This window comes from Rattus rattus, chromosome 12 (assembly GCF_011064425.1).
Source record: "Rattus rattus isolate New Zealand chromosome 12, Rrattus_CSIRO_v1, whole genome shotgun sequence".
Lineage (NCBI taxonomy): Eukaryota > Metazoa > Chordata > Mammalia > Rodentia > Muridae > Rattus > Rattus rattus.
Window position 1 is genome coordinate 59,478,903 of NC_046165.1, and position 13,031 is coordinate 59,491,933.

A 13,031-nucleotide genomic window follows, 5' to 3' on the forward strand; every position below is an offset into this window, starting at 1 on the left:
CTTTGGAAAATAACTTTATAAATTTATTTATTTTAAAGCAGTAGAAAAATCCAGGGCAGGAAAAACTATGGTGACAGCTGACCTAGTGTTACTAACATGTCCTCTGAAATCTTATTTGTTGTTGTGTTTTGCTTATATTGCTATGACTAGCGTTCTTAACATCCTATAGCAGCTCTGTCTAACACAAAGAGAGTGGAAGGGGCTGGAGAGATGGCTGAGGGGTTAAGGGCACTGGTTGTTCTTCCCGATGGACCCAGGTTCGATTCCCAGAACCCACATAGTGGCTCACAGTCATATGGATATAGCTCCAGTTTCAGGGCATCTGTTGCCCTTTGCAGACCTCCATGGGCATCGAGCGCACAGGTGACCCAGACATGCAAGCAGACAGTTCCTCCTGAACAGAAAGTCAAATTTTGAAACATTTTTAAAGGAAATATAACGGAAGGCAACATTTTAAATTTAAATGTTATAGTAACTACATTTCAGCAAATAAAGAGAAACATTTGAAATTAAATTTAATGTCTTCTATTTAACTCAGCTGCCCAGCACATTACTATTTCAGCATGTTCTTGGTGTAAAAATGACTAGGGATTCGTTTTATATTCCTTTCTTACATTAAGTCTTCAGAATTGGTATTTTACCTTGAGAACACATTTCTTTTTCTTGAGTACATTCTCAAAGCACAGCGGCAGGCACTTTGCATGGCTCCTCCTGAGTGGAGCCACCGCGGGCAGTGGCAGCAGGAGTCAGTTTGGGGGCCTTGTGGATGAAATGTTATGGAGGATGTAGTGTAGTCAGACCCACTGTGGGAGAAGAACACACATATTTAGGTCTGTGATGTTTTTTGAATTAGTTTATGGGTTTTTTGTTTGTTTTGGTTTTGGTTTTTTGAGACAGCATTTCTCTGTGTAATGCTGCCTGTTCTGGAACTTGCTTAGTGTAGCCTGGGCTGGCCTTGCATTTACAGAGACCTGTATCTGCCTCCCAAGTGCTGGTATTAACGGTGTGAGCCACCACCGCCCCGCTGAGTCAGGGTTTTTATTGTTCTTGTTGCTTTAATAAAAGCTTGAAATATTCCTTCGGGTTGCAGTTCTTACACATGGATGTCTTGAGTTCTCTCCTCAGATGTTGAGAAGGCCGTCCCATCTACCTTGTGTTGCCTTGGCACCTTTGACAGACTCATGGTGGTCTTCCTTGGTGTAGCCACACATGGCTTAGAATCAGCTTGCTAATGTGTGTCATCAGCCCTTGAGGGATTCTCATTGGCCCTCAGTAGTTAGCCGTGGATGCATCCTAGTAAGTCAGCTTCCTGGCTGCATTGCTCGCTTACAGGTTTCTTGATCTCTCCCCTCTTAAGGTTTTCATTCATTGCTGTGCAGATCTGGATCTCTGTCTTAGATTTACATCAGTATTTTATGGCTTGGTGCTATTGTGAATGATACTTAAGTTTTAAAAAGATTGATTCTGTTTTATCTATATGAACATTTTGCCTGTGTGTCTGTGTACCACATTCATGGTGCCTGAGTTGGTCAGCTTGGACTGTTTGGAGCTGGTGGTAAGCCAATATGTGGATGCTGGGAACTGAACCCGGGTCCTCTGTAAGTGCAACAAGTGCTCTTTAACCTGGAACTACCTCTCCAGCTCTGTAAATGGTAAATGCTTAGGAAAAAAGAAGTGGGGCTGGAAAGATGGCTCAGTGGTTAAGAGCACTGACTGCTCTTCCAGAGGTCCTGAGTTCAATTCCCAGTAATCACATGGTGGCTCACAACCATCTGTAATGGGATCAGATGCCCTCTTCTGGTGTGTCTGAGGACAGCTATAGTGTACTCATGTATACATAAAATAGATAAAATGATTCTTTTTAAAAAAAGGAAGAAAAACAAGCAAATTCATTAGATTCTAGATCATTCCTAAAAATGTAGTTGATTTTTCAATGTTGTCCTCATTTCTAGCAGATTTGCGGAATTCATACACTCAAAGACTTGGGTTCTCTCTCTCTCTCTCTCTCTCTCTCTCTCTCTCTCTCTCTCTCTCTTGTCTCCGTCTCTTTCTCTCTTTACATAGAAACTTTGAATCTTTTTAATATAGTCATCTGTGAATAATACCTTATGTTTTTCCGTTATGTATTGACTAAGACTTTGGGTGTGATGCTGCTGACGAGCTGTTAGAGCCACAGACCCTGTCTTGTTTCAGTGTTGAGGGAAATGTTCTACCTTTCCTGATTAAGTATGTCAGCCGCATTAGTGACAGGATGTTCTCGTTCTAGTTCACTCTAGCTTTGGACGACCTCTTCAGGTGCTGTGTCATCATTACTATTGTGATGGTGATTTGTATTGGTTGTTAGTACCACACACACCTTCTATGGTGTAGCAATTTACTGCTAAAAATCCTTTTCATTTGTCTTCATGAGGATAATAGTGTGCATTTCTCTTACCCTATTACTTAATTTTCTAACTTCTACATTAGGATAATTTTCTACCTGTGAAACAATTTGGGGAATTTTTTTTTCTAGTTCAGATTCTGAAATAAATTGAGAAAAACTGTCATTGTTTTCTCCTGGAATGGTTAGTCAAGTTGACAGTGAAGTCATCCTTCCTAAGCATTTTTTGTTGTTGTTGTTGGCATATTTTTTTTAAGTGCAAACTCAACTTAAATAGGTACTGGGCTATATAGTTTTTTGGGGATTTTTTTTTGTTTATGTATTCAAGGAGAAGGTCCATTTCATCTTGGTTTTGAGATATATGTGTGAAGGTCAAAGGTTGACATCAGGTGACCTCCTCTGTCACTCTCTATATTATTGGGACAGGATCTTTTGCTGAACCTGGAGTTCACTGGTTGTGCCCCACTGGTTGATCATCATGTTCCAGGAATGTGCCTGTTGACTCTGCAGGTATTAGGGTTATAGAGGTGAGAATTTCATACACAACTGCACTGCATTTTCATCATATTCTCCCCTCGTTCCCCTCCCTAACTCCTAACTCCTCTCAGGTGCACCCTGATTTCCTACCTCATCCTAACTTCATTTCTTCTCTCTGTTTTTGAAAAATAATCCACCAAGTTCAATCTGTTCTACCCATACTCATGGGTGTGGAGCCATTTTCTAGAGCCTTGTCACCCTACCAGGGTCACTCGGTCAAACAAACGGACTCTTATCTCTAGAATCGATCAACTACCAGTGGCTCATCAGTTAGTAGGGAGCTCTTGAGCCTTTCTCCAAGGAGGAGGCTGATTTGAGTCCATCTTATTGTTATTCTTGAATATGAGCAAAAACATGTTAATTGGAACTCCTTGACATTTATCCTGTAACTCTTTGACTAGTATAATAGGAAAGATGCAGCTGCTACAACATGTTAGTACATGGCTAAATTATGTTAAGATTTAATGAGTGTGTGTAAGCATGTGGTGCCTTACACCATTTTGACTGGGACTCTTATTAGCTTTGGTTGAAAGTTCCTAACAAGTCTTCCTGCTAGTACCTTCCTCATCCCTTAGTGACAGAACGGCCTGTCTTAGAAACTGCTGCCACACAGGGCTTTCTCTCACATCCTTTCTCCCAAGGCGGTTCCATTGAGAAAGTAAGACCATGTGAATGTAATAATCCACAGGTACCAAGCACTCATACTGCTATCAAAAATTCATCCTTTCCCCTACTGTTCCCTATGCCAGCCTTAGCTTTCAGTCAAACTCACCTAGCTTATTCTTGTGAGTTTTTGGTTTCTCCTTCCTTAGCTTCTTTGGTACACTGCTCTGCTCCCCTCTCCTTACCTAACTTTATGGTCTTTTTTTCCTCCCAAACCTAACCATAACCAGCTTTATTAAGGATAATTTTTTTAAACAATCGTGGTATTCCAGGTAGAACATGGGCAAACAATCAACAATATACAAGAACTTTCTTATAGACTACCAACATCAGAAAGCCACTATAAAACCCAATGAAATCTTCATTCAATGCTTTGAAAAGGGGGAAGTAGCTTAAAGTGAGGGTTGACATTTCACATTAAGGATGTTGTTTGACAACCACTCACAGGCGAACCCTGACAGGAACTGAACATGGCAGAATCATCAATCTGAAGATGCACAATCTTTTATAAAAGAAACCAGTGCTCTTCTGAAACACTTGATGAAGTCACTGCCAAGTCCACACTGCCCAATAGACTGGAAAACCAATTTTGGGGATCAGGTTCCAACAGGTCTCTGGTTTTAAGGGAATTAAGTCTATGTTGATGGTACAGGGGGAAGAGGATATAAAAATGAATATAGAGTTTTCCCAGACCACAAAGCATGTTATGCCATGGTGGCCACCTATGTCAACACGAGGACATCTCTCCTGGGAACCAACGAGAGCCTTTTAAAATTGTCAAGGAAAGATGTTTTTCATCATCAATTCAGCTTGGGAGATATTTTGTTAGTGACACAAGATCCCCCATCCGCGCCCCAACAATGAAATGTTCTGTGTGCTAACAATATAGCTTAAAAGAAAGTAAAACAAAATTCAGCGTTTTTATAAATCTTGATAAAAAATAGTATCTCCAACTGTACAGGCACCAGAAGCACACAGTGATCAAAAATGCACACGCGTCACTTGGCATCTCCAGCACCTTCAGCCTCCTGGGCCTGGTGTGTGTTGGCCTTCACATCCTTATCATCATTTGCTTTCCCCTTCCTCCCCTTGGAACCTTCTCTCCCTTCTTTGCAGGGCCGATTTAGGCCTGGGCTCTGGCTTTGGAGGAGCAGGTTTAGCAGACAAACCTTGCAGAGCTCCTCTGTGGCTCGTCCTTCACCTTGGCTTGGTCTCCTTTAGCGTCCCCTTCAGCCTTTCTTTTGGGTGTGGCAGGGGACATCGGCACTGATCTGGGGGATACAGCGGTGCACTGGTTTGTTCTGTTTGGGGGTCAACCTCGATGCTTCTTCCTCCATGGTCTTTTTGAGTCATGGAGGATCGTTCTCATCCATGAAACAGTTGTGACTCGTGTTATGGAACCATTTGGTATTCAGCCTTTTCTTCCTGAAATAGTTGATTGCTTGTTTTTTGAAATGTCACCCAGGCTTGTTGGACCACAAGTGTATGTATACCTCAGTGTGTGTGTGTGTGTGTGTGTGTGTGTGTGTGTGTGTGTGTGTGTGTGTGTGTGTGTGTGTGCACTATTTAATACTCCTGTGTGCACAGTAAAGTTTGATCACAGGGCAAGCACTCTACCACCGAGCTATGCTCTAGCCCTGATTTTCATCCTTTATTTATCTTGTATTTGTGTATGTTCAATAATCCTGGAGCACTTAGGATTCATAGTGTCAAATCAGAGTTGACATAAAGGACCCCAGAACAGAGCAGCTGTCAATCGAAAGTCAAACCAAGAAGCCATAGTAATCTCTAGGTTTTCTGTGCCCTGTCATGTAACAGCATCTATTACTAGAGAACTGGGAAATCGCCCAGGTACTTGGGTGAGGCAACCTAAGATTAGGAACACCTTCCCTAGGGCACCTTCCAGACAGAATATGAAACAGATTACAGGAGAGAGCTACTGAGTAATTTTTAAATTAAACGATAGTCAGAAAATAAAGTCCATTTTGAGAGAATAGCAAGGAAGGCTGATGAAGGCAAGAACAGGGAACTGGCCTGAGTCTTGGCTGAATGTAATGTTTATTAGAATGGATATTGAGTGAAAAAAGGGGAGCAGAGGACATGACTGCTCCTAGGTTTGTAGTCAAAGGCTGTTCTGTGGGAGCCAGAACTCTGAGCAGGTGTTTGAGGAGAGAGCAAACCGTATTTATTACTGCAAGTGAATCTTTTTAGCTTTTGTTAGTTTTAGGCCAGGAAGGAATAGCTCATTGTATTAATACTTACTGTCATCAGTTTATCCTTAAGGTCTGTAGGTGGTTTAAAGTCTCACTCCTTGTTAACAGCTACAAGTTCCAACTGCTCTTCTGGGCCATTGTAACCAAGCAGTTTGGGGTTGACGGCTGAAAGGTTAGTAATGGAAAATGTTAAGCTACATCTGAGAATCTGCCTCACATTCCCTTTCTTCCTGTCTACCCCACCAGAACTATGGGCCTGCCTCTATTTCACCCACATTTATAGACGCTTCTCAGTGCTCATGTGAATGGCTACCTTGAATGAGTGTTTCAGCACCTGTGACAGTGATTCTGTTGTTTAGCTAAAATGCTTTAGGAAACAAGAAGCTACATTTTTAAACTGGATTTATTTTTAAATTGTGGGGGTGGGGTGGGGGTGGGGTTGTGCACATGACTGCAGGGAATGCAGGTAACCTTAGAAGCTAGAGGTGTCAGAATTTCTGGAGCTGGAATTATAGGTCCTGGTGAGCCACCTGATAAGGGTGCTGGGAATTGAACTCAGGTCCTCCATGAGAGTAGTGCTGGCCCTCAAGTGCTAAGCCAACTCTTCAGCCTAAGGAAGAAACTAATTTGATAGCAGTAATAAGTAGAATAAGTTATAAAGGTTATTTAATAGACCATTTCAAATGTGTGCCACTGAGCACTCGAGTAACAACAACGAACTAGCTGTGAAAAGCAGACTGTGCAGTGTCTCAAAAAAAAAAAAGAAAGAAAGAAAGAAAGAAAGAAAGAAAGAAGGAAAGAAAAGGTAGTGACCTTGAGAAACAAGCTGCCTGAGCCTAGGCCACAGTGAGTGAAGAATAGAAGCCAAATCTTACAAGAGAGTGTGAATGTTCCTTAGTAAGGGATTGCATTTTATTCTATGTGCAGTGGAAGCCACTATGTGACTTTAAGTAGGGACTTGACATGAACTGAGTTATAGATGAAAATACTGTGGCTGTCCTGGAGACCTGCTGGTAAGCTCTGTTTCCTAAGACTTTTACTTTCCTCCTCACTGCACTGCCCAGAAGCTCTAGCAGACACTGGAGTTGTAGAGATCCAAATGAGAGAGCTTTCAGTCTTCTGTCATAACTGTAATCAAATATTAGGTGGTTTGTAAATACTTTATTATTTTAAAGAAGTTATTTTTCATGCATTATTTGGCTGAGTTTTGTCATTGTTTTAAGATCGTGAATTGAAGGTTTGTTTTGGATTTATTGAAATGGTCGTAGACAGCCTGATAATATGGTAAAGCACTTTAAGGGCTTTGGAGAGTTAAGCCGTCTCACACTATCATTACGTTAGTCAGGATTGCAGGAACCTTTTGTTTTACTGGACTTAAGTTTTATCATTTCCTAGTATTTTATTAAGGTTCTCTGCACATGTTCCCAAGGGATACTCACACGTGGATTGCTTTGCCCTTAATGTATTTGACTTGATGTTACAGTGATACTAGCCATGTCTGTTGAGTTGAAAAATGCATGCTTGCCTTCTGTTTTCTGAAATAGCTTATATGAATTGGCATTATTTCTAACTTAAATGCTTGGGAGAATTCACCATGAAGCCAAAGGGCTGGACAGTAAAAAGAGTTGATAAGTTTTATTTAATCAAAGCCTTTTCTTCTAAAAGCGTGATTGAATAACAATAGGGTCATATTACAAATGGATGTGTGTGTTGAGATAGGTATGGTTTATAGCTTTATTTGTGATGTGTCTCCAGTAGAGTGTAGAACGGCCAGTGCTGGGAGCTTAACTCAAGAGCCTCTTGTATGCTAACTCCTGTTAGAAGATACTTGTGAAAGATACTGTTAAATTACTGAGGCATTTTTTCATTTGTTTATAATGTCCTTTAAGCCTCAGTTTTCTTCTGTTGTGAGATAGAAATATTAACATTGTACAGTAGAATCACCATGACAGTCAAGAACAGAAGAAACAGACACCAATAGTGTACTAAGTGTTACTGTTGTTAGTGTATTCTCATTAGCTAATCATTTATACATGGTTGATCCTTCATCGTTGCTCCTTTTCAGAAAACAAACTAATTCTATCTTAAGGAGAGTCTAAAATATTTTTTACTCTTTAAATAGATGTATGAATTCCAATTTAACCTTTGGATTCTTGATAACCATGGGAATCAGAAGTAGGTGTAGCCAAATCATTTTCAGGCTCTCTTTAAGGAAAAACCCAACACGCTATCATTGCGTGCACTCTCTGGTGTATGCCAAGCTAGGCCTTTTACCAGTGCTACTTTTATGAGCAATTGAAAGTTGAAATGCAGATACAGTAAGTGGTAATTATTTGTTATTGTAAAGGTTAATATTATGACATTTTAAGGATATATTATATGTTATGTAACTGAACCAAAACTCAAACTAATCAATCATTAGTGAATTTTTTTTTTGGCCTTCCTAGAGAACTTCCTCTACTTTTTGAGTTTTAATAATATTCTACAATTTATAAAGTGTTAAGTATCCACTGTGAGAAAAGAAAGATAGTTACATTTTTCTCAAGAAATTCTTAGGTCTTTCGATCTGTAAAGAGAATAATTTTATATTAAGTGAGAAAAACCCTGTGGCTTCACAGACCCACTCATCTTGTCACAGAGGAAAAAAAATGAATATTTTCAATATCTAGATAACCAGAGACTCAGCCATGTATTGCATATTTAGATTTTCTACAGTATATATTTATTTCAGCTTATGTGAGTGTTTGCCTGTGTGCATGTATGTGCACATGCATGCCTGGTGCTTTTGGAGGTCAGAAGAGGGAGTTTTATCCCCTGGTCTGAAGTCACAGTAAGCAGTGCCAGCTACCACGTGGTGCTGGGAACTCAGCCCAGATCCTCTGGAGTAACAGCAAGTGCTCTCTCCTGTTGAGCGCTCTCCAGCCCAAGGATCTTTTCTATATAGATCAGTGAACCACAAAGCTAGAAACAACAGCTCTGGGGGTGAGCCTCACATTGATATAAAACTGTGGCTTATCAGAAGTGACAGGAGTACAACTCACTTAGTGTACCTTTGCCTCCTTTCACCGATCTCAGTAGCCATGCAGTGTTTGTGTTTGACATTTACCTGCACAATTTTCATATACACCTGTCTATTCATTTGATGTTCAAATGCCCCACAATGTAGGTAAGCTGGTTTTTGTAAACACTTAAACACAGGAAAATTAAAAGCAAAATAATAAGGCAGAGGTAGACTCCAATGATCTGGAACTCCTGGCTCAGTGCTTGTTGAAATATTCGTAGATCATTATTCATCTCCTCGCTCGCTATTTATTAAGTAACAGCCATGTTCCAGAAACTCTCCTGGGTAAAAGGAACATAATAGAGAACAGAGACATGTGTGGTTTCTACCTTCCTGAAGCTTCCAGTGTAGTGAGGATTATTACTTAAATAGTCATACAGATGCAAAGCTGCACTCCAGTGCACCATGATGGGGTACTGCCAGGTGCTTTGAGAACTTAGAATGTGGAGAGTTAGCATTGTCAGATTGGCAGGAAAGGGGTCCCATGGGAAAATGATAAAGTCCAGGTCTGAAGGCTAGGTATCACATAAAGAAAGAAAAGAATTATCAAGCCAAGATAAGTGGGATATCTTGTGCAAAAGAGCCACCACTGCAGGAAAGGACATGCAAACTGAAAGAGAATTGAAAGAGAGCGGGAGTTGGCCTAGAGATCACAATTTACTGCATGCTGACCACCAAGGCTGGGGAAAGGCTGTTTGTTTTAATGAGTTTCCTGTGTCATGTGTTCAGGTCTAAGTGACTCCTGCTTTATTTTACCAGTTGCCTCCTAGTTCACCCAGACAGTTCAGGAAACTAAGGGGTCTGCTAACTCCATTCACAAGTCGTCAGGTTATCTCACTCAGGAAGGTTTATAACTTTTAGGGAATAAAGGAAGAATTCGCCAAGCTGGTGACCTTTGTTAATGGATTTTGTTAATGGATTGACAAAGAAGCTACTGTAAAGAAATGACAAGAGAATGAAATGATACCCCTTGCTGTAAATACTTTGTCTTACTGTAGCCCTTGTACACGGCATTTGTTTCTAGAATATCATTCCCACACTATCTTAATGTTACAGAAGTCTGGTATTATAAAGCTTTCCTTAGTTAGATCTGTGCTTGTCCTATTGGGTTAGAGGTATAGACATCATTTTCTGTTTTGCTAACAAAGTCAGATGTGGCAGGTTGATTTGTACATAGCCATATTTCAACACTTCCCAACCTTCATTTCCCAACCACTGCAATGAAAAATAGATATCAAAGTCTGTTGTCTGGAATATGAAATTGATGGAGTATGAACTCTGCTAATAACTTGAGACAAAGCACAGCTGCTTGGCTTTAGTGAAATGAAGGTAAATGAGCAGGAAAGGTATTTTCTGTGAAAATAGAAGTTGTTGTTTGGAGAACTAGAAGTTGGATAAAATGTCTCTGGTGACACATTATTTTGCTTTGTTTAAAATTAAAATTTTCCTGTGTTTAAGTGTTTGTAAAACCTGCCTTACCTACATTGTGGGGGCATTTGAACATCAAACGCATACATGAAGGTGTATGAAAAAATGTAGAGGTAAGTATCAAACATAAAATTATACTCCGTAGCTCCTGAGGTAGGTGGAAGAAAAACAGGGTATAGTAAACAAGTAATGCTGGTTTCATTTCTGTTAAGCCACAGATTTATATCAAATGGAGTTTCATCTCCAGAGCCTCTGAAGTGACTCCTTGCTAATCTTAGAAACACCTCTTCCTGGCAATATCATTCATCTTCACATATGAATCCAAATTACCTAACAATGGCCTTTGGTTTCTCTGGGTTTTTATGGTTTAGCAAGTATTATGGTTTTAGTGTAAACTTCATCTCTTAAAAATGACTCATCTGTATATTTAAAACTATTATCTTTGTGCTATAGGGCATACATGGAATATATATATATATATTATTTTAATTCTGGATAAAATTGAAAAAGGAAGATAGTACATTGAATTAAGATAAATACTTTGTTATATTTTTAGAACAGGGCAAGATGTCTTAAACTTTTAAAAATGAAAGCAATTCTGTATTTGACTATTCAGTAATTTGCTGCCAGTATGTTACAAGGATGTGCTTATGTTCCCCGTGTGTTCCCCAGCTCTCTTTTCCCATTCTTCTAGTTGTCTTTCTTTTTAATGTGAACAATCTAGAATGCAGGGGTACACAGTGCCATAGTATCAAGAACACACACCATTGCTTGATGGCTTTTTAAAGTGGTTGAAGGACTGTACTCTGTAGAGTAAGTGTGGATCCCAGAGGAGCTTGAGTGACCTCTTTGCTTGCCCTCACGGTTCCTCCCACTTCCCGTGTGGTGAGCAGTAGGCTACTTTTTAAAACACCCTGACATTCCTTTTGGCTTTCTTTCTGGAGTGCTGGTTTCTGTTTCTTTACTCCTGGTATCTCATGTTTAGAGATTTGTAGTGAAAATGTGTCTGGCTTCAGGACCTGGGGGAGCTGGAATGTAACCGTTACTTCCTGCTTGCACAGCAGCCACGCTTTTGGAGCCTGAGAAGGCTATTGAGGACCCCCTGAGTGGAATCTTACGTGAATTTGAGGACAGAAGTAAAGAGTTTTTTGCTGCTGCTGTTTGTGGTTTTGAGACAGGGTTTCTCTGCATAGCCTGGCTATGCTGGAACTTGCTCTGTACAACAGGCTGGCCTTGAACTCAGACTTCCACCTGCCTCTGCCTCCCAAATGCTGGAATTAAAGATGTGCGCCACCACACACAGCCATGAAGTAAAGAGTTTGTGCTCGTAGCCTTTTTTATGCTGTTCCATTGTGGTACCTCCTCACTGTTTCTGCATTTGTGTTCCCTGTGAGGGACAGACATGCCGTGCTGGGAATGTATGTTCAGAGCTTCAGCCTTTGGCACCAGAAGCCCAGGGTGGATTTGGGGAGTCCTTCCTGCCCAGTTTCCGTCTGCCCATATCTTGAAAATACCCTTTATCTTTCAGATCTATCCTTTTATTTCTTCAGACCTCACGGCCAGTTCAAAGAGCCAGATGGCAAAGGATGTCAATTCTTTCATTGTCTTGTTTCCTGATCCCCCACTCTACCCCTAGGTTCCTGCTGAACCAGCACGTTGAACTCCAAGGCCAAATGCTATTGATGTGGATGGACTACTTAGGCTTGAACCCAGAACCTGGTGAATGCTAGCTAAGCACTTTATCTTTTGAGTTCTATCTGTTGTCTCCAGTGGAGAATTCTTACTTTTACTTGGAATGAACTCTGCCAGCTTTTCACATTCCTCTCCAACTGGGAAATGTATAAGGTAGAAAAATGGAGGCCTTTGAAGTCTCCTTACTACATTCAGCTTCAGTTCTCCTCAAGGATTACTGGTGTCTTCAATACCTTTCCAGAAATATTTGATGTGTGTATAGAAACAAGACTATGTGTGCGTTTTTGCTTTTTTTTTTTTTAATCTCTTCCTCCTCTACAGCTGACAAAAACACTTTGTTCTTTCTTGTTCTTTTCAATTGGAATCTATTTCATAATAAGATGTAAGGAGTTTCCTTAGTTTTTATGGCTGTATGGTGTGGTTATACCATAACTTATAGTCATCTTATAGTGGCAATGTAGATTATTTCTGATCTTTTGTGCTGCAAAGAATAACCTTGAATTGAAGTTACCTTGCCCTGTATGAACTATATTCTTGGGTTAATCTCCAGAACGGGAATTGCTAGGTAGAAAGTTATAAGCATTAATTATCATTTGGGTGCCACCACCCTTTTTTACTTAATAACTGCAGGGGTTATTTGCTGTTGCTGTTGTGTGTTCTTAGTCCTTGGTGTGTACTCTGGACTTGCCTTTTTGGTGAACTAGCTTTGTCAGCATCTAGTTGTATTTGATGACTGCTCCAGTAATGCCTGTGGAACAGAAAATAAGTCAGGGATAAGAGAAAAATGGAGACGGTTTTCTCTCACAGTGTAGGGGAGATAAATATATCTTCCATCCTCTTCAAGGCTTAGAACTAAAGTAACACGTTACTGAGAGAAAAGCATACACATTTTATTTGGTGATCTTTTTTCCCCCTATGGAACCCCCCCACCCCCACCCCAAGAAAAATGAGGGCCCCAAGAAGCCATTAGGACCAAAAGCTGTCTTAGACAAATAAAAAGCTTTCAATCAGGGCAGCTAATCTTGGAAGAGTGACTAAGCAGATAAGGTTAGTTGAA

The 13,031-nt window shown here is 40.3% G+C and overlaps 1 protein-coding gene and 1 pseudogene across 13 annotated transcripts in view; one reads left to right on the forward strand and one right to left on the reverse strand.

The window, feature by feature from the left end:
- Hmbox1 (homeobox containing 1) overlaps nt 1-13,031 on the forward strand; it is a 132,227-nt gene that overhangs the window by 17,979 nt on the left and 101,217 nt on the right. The gene's annotated exons all lie outside the window — the stretch shown is intronic.
- Nucleotides 4,579-4,841, reverse strand: LOC116913181 (annotated as a pseudogene).